We start from the raw sequence: 11,344 nt of genomic DNA, 5'->3' as shown, positions 1-11,344 counted from the left end.
CCCCTCTTAAAAGTTTTTTGTCCCCTTTCTGTTGAGCAGGACACAATATTTCTCAAATTCAAACTAACAAAAAACAGGCAAAATGACACCCCTTGCCTCGGATTAAAGTTTCTCTTCCATGACAGACTTGCTGAAGTGAACCTGTATTTTCAAGGGAGAATTGTGTGCTTCATAAATGAATCAACAAGCCTTAGACTGAGTTGGCGTTTGGCAAATACTGTCTGTGGCTGAACACTTGCCAGGGGTGTGGAGTGTCATTTTTTTACTGAGGGGAGCAAAGAGGAGAGAAGCTTGAGTGTTAGTGTTAGGCATGCTGAGCTTGCTCTGTCAGTGTTCAGGGAATAAGCATTTTTGCTTCTGTAGCCTTTTAATGATTAATTTTTTGTCACTAAAAATAAAAACCCCATTTGGATTTAGAAGATTTGAATTTGTACCGCAATGCTGACTCTTTTCTTGGGGGATTTCAGAGATTCCCTGTACAGATCACCAACTCCAGTGAGGTTGCAGAGGAATCATACACAGACACCAAGTCCTTGTGAAAGTAGGTATGGTTCATAAAGTGGATTTTGGACATTCTCTGAAACCTTTTTTGCTTATGCCTCAAATTCTTCATGAAATTTTCAGTATCAAGTTGGTAAGAAACAGGATTTAAAACACTGCCACTATATAATTCAGTGCAAAAACTCTCATTGTGATCTTTGCTTGTACAAAGTGGACATTTTTAGTATCAATTTTATACACAGAGGCTTAGCAGAGGATGGGAGGTCATTGTTCATATAAAATGTAATATCATTTTAAAGTGCATGTGTTTCCCACATCTGCAGGAAATTTAAAAGAAATTTGGTGATAGAATATCACGCAACGGAAATGGTATTGAAATCCCCAGGGTAGAAGAACAGCTGTGTTAGCTGTGCCTGTGTTAACAGCACCTTCCTCTGCTGCAAGAACTCACCTCTGGGTTAAACCTTCCCATGAGCTCCCTCACCACAGCAGGGCTGAGGGTTGGACTTTAAGGTTTCTCATATCTACAGATCCCAGTAAGTGCAGCAGTGGTGACACAAAGCTTTCTTAAATTCTGAATCTTGGATTCAGGTGCCCTGAGGAAAAAGATGATCTTTCAAAGAAATTGCTGTTACCATTCAGTGACCAGCTGTGGGAAGTTGGTGGCTGGATTATTCAGATGGTGCTTCTTTACAGTCCTCAACTCTTTTTACCCTTCTTTTTTGATTGCTCTGAAATTAGAGAGAATGGGATTTTTTAAAGGACAAAGAATCATGCACCAGAATTGCCTTTCATTTTTAAAATTTTCTCTCCTTTCCCAGTAATGACCTGACTACAAACCTGTGATATACACATTTTTCAAGGGTTTGGTGCTGTGGGTTTTTCTGGTTGTGTTTGTTTAGTAAGTGTTTTTTGTTTTGGTTTTGTTCTTTTGTTATCAGTAGAAAGTTGTTTAACTTTGGTGAAAGATGTAAGATTGTCATCTTGGCTTTCAGCCAGTGTAAATTTGGAGGGAAATTCCATGTGCCTTTAGAGATTATTATTAGAAATTTGTCTGCAAAACTGGGATTTTTCTTTCCTTCCGTAGGGCGGATTGCAGCTGGTGAGGGCTTTGCTGCTTTCAGCCGAGTGGACAGGAATTTATGATTAATATGTTTTGTTACATGCTACCAGAAATAAGAAGTGAAAGAGGCTTCTTGAAGCCTCCACCAGGAGTCATGCAATACCTGGCTTATGGATTCCTGACATTTCTCATCTTTGGGAAGCATTTGAGAGTTTTGTGCTACTGAAAGGGGGTTGTAGTAATTGTGTTCCTGCTCGAGTTGCTTTTCTAGTGCTTGCAGGGTTAAAACTTGCAGGGGTGGGAGGAGTTGGTGCCTCTCAGCTGTGATTCTGCCCGTCCCCTTTTGCCTCATTGATGGTTACACATAAACCCCGTTTAATGAAAGGTTACTCTGCGGGTTGTTGCAGTGTTTACAAATTTGGCAGCGGTGCTTTTCTAAAAGCAGAAATGAGAGTCGGGGTTTGAGAAGCCCGTTTTGTTTTTTACCTTTTGGTTTGTGGCTACAAGAGACACTTTTTTGGGAGAATAAAAAGCCGGCAGAGGGCACTTGGTGAACAACGTTCTGTGCAGGGCTCCCCTTACTTAGGGACAGTATTCCAGCTGTATGACAGCTGGAAAGTGGGAGAGTTCTGTAGGGCACTTTTTTTGGCATTTTGGATGCATATGGAGAATAAAACAAATATTGCTTCCTCCTGGCTTCACAGCAATAAATAGGACATCCAATTCCATTGCAATGAATGCATTTGTCCTGCTTGAAGAAACAAGATTAGTTTCTTCAGCAGTTATTTATGCCCCTGAAAATATAGTAGCAAATACAAATAAATAAGTTCTAACCCCTTCCTGTGATATAGATATCATGGAAAAAAAAGAGGAAAAGTGTAGTATAAAGTCATAAAGGTACACAGTGAAGTTTGGGGTTTTTTGATGGGGATTTTTTTTTGTTTTCTTTTGTTTTCTTGGCTGGGTTTTATTTAAACACTAGTGGTGTTATAGCCAACATGACTGCAAATGAAGGTTTGTCGGCAAGGACTTTCATCAGGCCTAGAAATATCCCTGGAAGGAAACACACAGTTTCTTGAGTGTCTGTGTTTTTGCAAGCTAGCAGTATTTTATATGTGTGTATATGCACTTATTTATTATTGTTTTCAGAGTGGGAACTTAGATAATCCTCCACCTGCAAATAATTAAGAGTTGCCTGCATTCCAGGGCTTGAGCCTTTTGTTGACCTGGTTTTCCTCTTCCAGAGACTTCAAGTGCCCAAGGGGAAATGTGCTTATTGTATGGGTGAGCCTTAGCCCTCAGAAGAATTAAGGAGATGATATTTGGTTATTTTTTCCAGGGTGATTTCAGTGGTGGCCAACATCTCTGCAGAAAGACAGAGAGAGGGGAAGAGAAGGGTCTGAACTGGGACTATCCCAAAAGCTGAAACAGAAGTGGCAGCGAGGATTGCAGCACCCATAGCAACGTGATTCCCTGCTGCATATTTAAAAATAATCACCTTCCTTGCCTGTTTTCAGTATTTTTCAGTACTCTTTGTTCAACTTCTGAGTCTCAGGCTATGCAATGACTGCCCTTAGGCTTACCTGAATTAATGGTGAAAATTCCAGTCTAGGGAAGGTGTCCCTGCCCATGACAGGGGGTTGGAACTGGATGATCTTTAATGCCCCTTCCAACCCAAACTATTCCATGATTTTATGATTCTGCATCGAATGTGTCCACATTATTTTCTTGCTGATGTTCTCTATGGGCCATTTCTCCCACATCACATGAAACTAAAGGGAGCTGACAGAAGAAAACATTACCAGTTAATCTGGCCTCACTGTAAACTTAGGAAAAGATGATCAAACTAACTCACTGTTGACTCTTAACCAGTGTCACTGCCAAACCTTGAAAAAAAAATTAACTTGCTTTTACAGCCATTCTTTGGTAAGAATAATGTCCAAAGACCTCTTAAAAATTTCTTTAATGAAGCATATTATCAGCCATATGCTCCTGCCATATGGAATATGTAGGTGTGGGCCACCAAGGTACTGCAAGTGAGAGAAGTGGAGATTACTCCTTAAATGTGTGAATTGTTTTTATGCTCCTTAGTTTTCAAAGCAATCCCTCTCGTTCCCAGTGAAACTCTGGAAGACACAAGAACACTCCTCACATTCTGCACAGTGAGTGAACTCTCAAGACACTTCCTGTGTCATCACCCAGGCAAGGAAGGATAACTCAGGGTCTGCTGGTCACTCAAACATTCACTTGAAGGAATTTAGAATAGTGGTTGTAGAAAACCACTGGGAATGGCATTAACTACAGCTCTGGGAAAATACCGTAAACAGGGACATTTCAACATCCCAACTATTGCTGCAAATCTGAGTCATAAAAAAGGAGAGTTGTAAACAACATTTAGAGGTCACCCAGCTCACACTTGTCAGTGGAGGTGCTTACATAGCACAGAACAGCACACAGAAATTAAATTTAAAAACAGATGAATGATACAACAAGGAAATAAATGTTATTTTCCCAACAAAAGCACAGTATGCGGTCTCAAGTATAAAAAGTTTATGCCAAGCATCAGAGTCTTATTCATATCATGGCTTTACAAACCAATTTTAATGGGCTTGATTTACAGGTGATAATCTATTAACACCAATTCTTTCAGTAACTTTTCACAGCAGCCATAAAAGCCAAGTTCTACAATTTTTTTTGTAAAGTTGGTAGAAATTAAATAGTATATAATCTAGTTCATATGTTTATATTGGGCCTATTACTAAAACTTTTTATTTTCACTCTCTGAGAATGAATACATTAGTCCATTTACATGATTGGACTTCTAATATTTTTCAATTTATGACCAAGAAATTATGACGCTGATAGAATGAATGCCCAATACTATCTAAAGCAATAGCTAGGAAGTTTCTCCTGCTGTTGGTACAAAACATATCCAAAACAAAGTGGGGAATCTTGACAGATTTTTCATCTGACAACAACGTCAGCTGGAACAAATTGCACTGCTTCAGCTTTCTCCCCCTAAACCATGAATTACTCTTTTCCAGCACTGTGCAGGGATGGTGTTGGGGAATTTATAAAATTCACCAATTTTCTCCCTGAATTCATAAAAATGCTCTGAGCTGCCTGCATCAGAAAGGCTTTGTATGGTTTGTCAATGGGAAAATGCTACCACTGAGATTTCTCCATCAGTGTGTTCTGGGTTTGAGGCATTTGCCTCTCTTCTGTGCCATAAAGGGATTCCTGTAAAAGATTCTGGTTTGGGCCTGAAATTGCAAGGTTTCTTTAAACATGCAGGTGTTACTGAAATGGGTTTCCTTGTGTTTTAATTTTCTTCTGCTTTGTTGGAGGGTACTGTGAAAAAAGGGCAGCAAAGTCCTCTCTTTATTCCAGCAATAATAAAGGTGCATCTGGGCTGGGAGCACAAGAAGGACCCTGTGCTACAACTCTGGATTCCTTAAACAAAATCTTAAGACTATTTGCGTATTTGGTTTTGCAATTTACATAACCTATTTACGTAACAGTTTACATTACATACCTATTTACATTACATTTCCAGTGACCTATGGGTTCCTTGTGGCAGGGATGCCCATGGAGCAGGGCAGGTGAAAACCAGCATCTTCCAGTGTCCTGGTGGAATTACTTGAAAAGAGGAGGACTGGAGGCTGGACGAGGCTGCTGCAGGTGGCCCCCAGTGTTGCTTCTGTCCTTTAGCACTGAGCACAGCCCTGCCAGGGCTCCTCTGGGTTCTTGCAGTTCAGTTCTTGCTGCTGCCCTTGCACCACTCGTGCCCTGGCTCAATCTCTCCCATCGTTGGCCAAGAAGCCCAGAACAGCAATTTTTGGCAGGCAAAAAAGATTGGCATAAGTAACTAACACATTTAAGAAGAAAATCAAAAGGAAGTGAGACATGCACAGGTTTTCCCTTAGCCAGAGAAGAGGAGGAGGTGAGAACATGTGAGGGAAACAACACGGACACACCAGGGTCAGTGGAGAAGGAGGGGCAGGAGGTGCTCCAGGTGCTGGAGCCGAGGTTCCTCTGCAGACCATGGTGAAGGCCATGGTGAGGCAGCTGTGCCCCTGCAGCCCGTGGGGATCCTCAGAGGATGCAGAGGTTAGTGTAATAATTTGGAAAATACCACGAACCTCCTTCTCTTCCTCCCCTTCCTCTTCATTTGTTTGCTCCAGATCCTCATTCTTAAAATTCTTGCTCTTCAGGAAACAGGAACTGCTTGCCCTGTGTTCTTATACCATACCCTGAGTGTGTAGTGACACATTCATGGTAGTCCTTTCTTCTCAAAAGGTGAAACAAAAACAGAATTTAGAAAAAAAATAAGAGAAAAAGTAATTATAAACTAGGTGTGGGAATGTCTTGGCTTCCCCAACCTTGGTTGGAATTTTTTGTTTGTTTGTTTTTTGCTGTTTCAACTTTCTTTTGTGACTCCTGTCAAATGTCTTTCCTTACTCAAAAAAGTATGGAAACACCTTTTCAATTCCATGTAAAAGTGGAGAGAAATGCTGTTCTTAGTATGTAAATAGTATAGGCTAAATCAGCACTCACACAGTGCCTGTTGATCTAGAGGGAATGAAAGGCAGAGCTGTGGCTGATGTGGGGAGGAGAAAGGGAGGAATCGGGGGAGAGGGAGAGGTTTTAGATGTCTTATGTACAGTGTAACTGGAAGGCACCTGGGATGAGATATAAACCCAAAATCTGCCCATAGTTTGGAAAAGAAACGTTAAGAGAAAAGGTTTAAGGACAAGGAAAAGGGTAAAGGGAAAGGAGAAGAGAAGGGAAAGGAGAAAGGGAGGATACCGTTAAAGGAAGCAGACAGCCAAGTTACACCTGCACCTCCAAAAAAATGTCCATCTGCATTGGCTAAAAGATGTGACCTTGTCTTTTTTGATGTGGCAGTCAGTGCACTGAGTAAGGAATTTTATAATTCCAGTCTGGATTGTTGCTACATACAGCACTATGTGGGAATGCAATTAGCACAGCTAGAGCAAATTATTTCAGGATGTGCTGTTTCGACATCCCTTTGCCTTGTGGGACCCTTTGCAAAGAGGAAAGCTTGCTCCTAAAATGCACTGGCTCCTGGTTTGTTTTCAAGTGTGACACAAAACACAGACCTTGGCTTATAAATTAGATATGGTTTCAAGTCTTTGCTCCTGACAGAATGTTTTTTTCCTAGGAGCCCCCTGGACAGGGGCACTGCAGGCAAGGGAATTCGTCTCTAGTCTCTCTCTGCCTGATGATCCATCAGAGCCATGCCTGAGCACATGCCAGGGGCTGTCTCCTCACATACACAGCTGGCTCCAAAATGTTGAGATTCTTTAACTGAACAGCCACCCCTGGGGAGATTTAAAAGATGTGTAGATGTGGCTCTGAGGGACATGGTTTAATGGTGGACTTGGCAGTGCTGAGTTAAGGGTTGGACTCAATGATCTTTTCCAGCCTCAACTGTTCTGGGATTCTACACCTTAGAAATGCTGGGCTGCCTAAGTGGCTATGGATTTTTAGAAGTCATAGAGTCCTTGAGATGAGGGCAAGCAGTCCAGACTTTTAGGGCCAACAAAACTACACAGGTGTTACCCTTTAAACTTTGTGATTGCAGAGGAGCCTCTCTAACCGTAGGAAAAAACGGAATACAAATAAAGAACTCTTACAGACCAAGCGATTGCTCTCATCAGGGTTTTATTTCAGGTTTTTATTTGTAATCAAACTGTGTCTTGAAAAATACATGAAATCTGAGGCAAACATTTGGAGGGTGGGACACAAAAAGACAGTCACAGTATGTACAATTCTTACAGTCAAATGTCTCTGTGCAGATGGACCCCAGCTGTTGCACTGAGCTGCTCTGTACACAGGGTAGCCAAGTACCAGCTGAGCTTCACTGCAGCACCAGCACAGGCCGTGTGTGGGATTTTGTTTCTCTTCCCCACCATGGGGAAAGGGCCTTTAGTTAAGAAATTCAAAGGTAACTGTCTCCTTTACATCCATTTTAAGCTCTGATTTATTCTGTTTCCTCCTTGCAAAACCAATCTTGTCTCTCCATTGGAAAAAATGATGCAACTGTTCCAAATCAAAGTGGCTTCCTCGTGAGTCACTCCCTCTGCCCGAGGGCTCAGCAGGAGGGACGTGTTAAGCCACTGCTGATCACCAGCCTGTGGGGAGTAGTTCTGTTCTCTGGATGCTTTTTGGTTGTGAAACAGGGGAGTTGCAGTTCTGGCCCCAAACAAAACTTCTGCATTTTCTCGGCATTGTTTGTATGCAGGATCCTTTTGACCCAAGTTTTACGCAGGATGCCTATGCTACCTGAACTGAACATTTCCAGAAGTAAACCCATTCAGTTTGCATAGGTATCAGTTACAATGATTCTGATGAGTTTTTCAATGTTTTTTTCCCCTCCAAAGGTACAATTTTTAAACAAGTAACATCGTCACAGTACCAATTTCTCATTGCACAGTTCCAGCTTAAGAATCCAGCTTTGCCGTGTTTCATGACAAAAAGAGATAATGCTGAATTCAGCCTTCTGAAGTTTTTGGCTTATTTAGCAGTGGAATTTTAAGTAATACATCACTTCCTTCCTCTATGTGGATATTTTATGAACTTCTACCATCTTTCTCAGTCAACTTTACCCTTCCACTGAAGAAATACTACATTTCTTGTGGAAAAAAAGGGTTCTTACTGATAACTCATGATGCTTAAGAGTGAAAACAGAAGCTGAAGTTCCAGAATCAAGTTTCATAAGGTTTCCATCCTTACGTTTCACAAAATGGGAGTGTCTTCCTACTTCCAGTTTTTGTTTGACACAGAGAGTAGTTACCCCCACTCTTCCTTTCCGTTGTCTTGAAGAACAGCAGATGAGAGGCAGATCTCACTAGGATCAGTTATAATGTGATCCTGGAGTTTTGTGAGCCTTTCATCCTGTCATTAAAGCAAACCCCCACAATCCAAAAATATATATATCCTGGCAGCACTAAAACTGGACTCCAAGAAACAAATGCAAAAGCAGACTTGCCACCTCAGAGTTTTGCTGCCCTTGGTTTTGTGGAACACCAGAATGTGGGACGTAAACACCTAATGCTTGGTGTGTTCTCAGCTCTTGGTGTTTCTTCCCTGTAGCTCTGGAACAGGTGTCACACTGACCCCACAGACCAGAAAGGTCCTCTGGTGAGGAGAACTTCCCAAAGACAAGGCTGGCTTCCCCAGTCACAAGTGCCAAACCCCCAGGGGAACCAGGAGGAGGAAAGAGAAGGGAAGCATAGCCAGACATGGCACATCCGTGGGGCTTCCAGAGCAAATCTGACTCTGCCCTGAAAAATTAAAAGAGATGAAGTCAGCATGTAAGTGGTGGCTTGACAAAAAAGTGTATTTGAAGTTTGCATGACACATTTTACATGAATGCATTGATGGAGGATTGTTTTTAAAACAATTAATTTTGGCTCATTTTCAAAATTCTCCTTTTATGTGCCAGTGCACAGTCCAGACAAAACAGTCTCAAGGTACTGGGACAAGTAAGTTTTTCTTCTTCACAGAAAAGGCACAGAAACTCAGCAACAATTAATGCAATTTTTCTGGATGACTGAGAATCCTTGCTTAAAATCCTGATAGAAAAGCAACAACCAGCCAGCTGGTTAGTGGGAGCTGTCCCTGCCCGTGGCTGGGGGGTGGGAACTGGATAATCTTTGAGAAGCCATCCAACCCAAGCCATTCTATGATTTTAGGATGAAAATACATTTCCATTCTTCCTACTCAGGGCCTGAGGCAGATGTTTTGATTAAGAGTCCATAAATAATGGTAATAAACATTAAAAAGCCTAGGTCATACATGCCTTAGGTGGTAGCAGCACTGTGCCACTTTTGGTACAAAACCCACAACGTGGACACAGGGCACAAATTACCCTTGGTGCTGGTGGAACCTTCAACCTGTGCTGGATGTAGTGCACAAGTAAAAAGAGATTTTCAACCCCTGACTTAAGAAGAAGAGAAACTTCTTCTATAACTGTTCAGGTCCTAATCCTTCTCTGGGAAGATCAGGCTCTATATTGGTTTTTACATCAACAGCCTAAGGGCTGTTCCTATTGCTGTGGTATCAGCTGTCAGTATCTCACTGTAGTTAACTTATCTCTACCCAGGGTGCTTCCTCCCTGTTCCTGGAAGGAGTTTGTGATATTAATGTGGAGAGAAGAAGTAAACATCAGGTAGTCCTCAGGAACGCTTTGAAATAAATGTAGGGTTATAACAACAAGCCTCCTGGCCTTTTGTGTCCTCTTCCAGGCCCAGACCCTTTCATTTTTCCCAGAGAAAGTGGAAAACTAGTTTTATTGACCCTGAAGGACTTTTGCAAGACACTCAGAGTGAAAATAAAATTTGGCTCTTTAAAGTAGTTGGGAAAAATAATCCATGCAGGAAACAAACGGAAATGCAGCCATAGTGAAACAGATGAAAACTGTTTCTGTTTTACGTAAAAATAGTATTTGTTGATCTGGTTGACTGTGAAATGTGAGAACTGTTTCTGCATATAATGCCTTTGTTCTCAGCAGGTCATTTTTTAATTCTCCTAAGTCCCTTCTCAAATAACAACTAATATAAAACAGATTCTCTTTCTCCCTTTCTCAAGAAATTGCTGAAAATATATAAATAAAAAAATAATTTTAAAAAGAAAGGGAGCTATAGCTGATGGTTTTCTTCAAAAGAAGGTGACAACAGGAAATATTTTTTCCTTTTTGCAAAAAATTACATTTAAAAAGTTAGACTTTTATTTCCTCATCCCCAAGTCCCTCAAAATCCTGCAGTACAAGAACCATCAGGTGTCAAAAGTGTGTGGTTCAGTTTGTACTCCTATAACAAAGTGAAACATTCCTCCTTTGTCCCAGTAATTTTTTTTCCTCAATGAAAATACCTTTTCATTATAAGAAATAGTTTATATTGAGGGAAAGTTGTCAGAAGGTTTTGGCTGAGCCAAACATATTACAAATATCTCATTGAAATACAACCCACTTACATTTGGTTTTGAGAATCTTCAACTGCTTCTGCATTAAAAAGTTTGACCCTTGATAATTTCTGATTTCTTGTGGAAGGTAACAGCTTCTAATTCCTGTTCTGTTTGCTCTTATAAAGTAATGTGAAGTCACGTAATACCATCTTGAATTTAACTTCATGTTTTTCAAAGACCTTTAAGCCAGCTAGACTACCTATCTTAGGTCTAAAAATGGATATTTCCTGTATTTTTTCAAGTTGTTTTTTTGTTCATGAGACACAAGAACTGTTTTTTTTTTCCTGTGTGATCATGAGATAAAACACTGGAACATTTCTCTTTCTTAGTTTCTGTTTGAGTTTATTGCAGCCTAATCTGTCTGTAATGCCATCGAGTGGCTGAACTTATCATGTTAACTGTAATATAATAATTGCTATGTAAAGTTTCATATCTTCCAGCTCCACTGAGTAAAATACAAATTGCAGCTCTTGATTTTATATGACAAGTGTAACAGGTTTGATGCCAGTTTAAGGTTTTGTAGCACTAATAAGAATCATTTGGCTTGAAAGGAGGATTATTAGGGAAGAACTTACTGACGATGGCATGTTCAAGGTGGACATCCCTTCTGCATTGAATTCACTCCAGAAGTGTTTACAAATTATCTTAGTGTACTTTTCTGTAATGAATAAACCTATGAACATCTGTACTATATTGCAAAATTGCCTTTGGATGAAATCTACCTTAATTTCTCAGAAGAACTTATGTAGAGTCACTAATCATGTATTTTTTGAATATTTATTAGCAAAA

Source organism: Coloeus monedula (genome assembly GCF_965178545.1).
Source record: "Coloeus monedula genome assembly, chromosome: 3".
In the NCBI taxonomy this organism is placed as follows: Eukaryota; Metazoa; Chordata; class Aves; order Passeriformes; family Corvidae; genus Coloeus; species Coloeus monedula.
The sequence above is the reverse complement of the archived record's forward strand: the minus strand, read 5'-3'. Positions refer to the sequence as shown.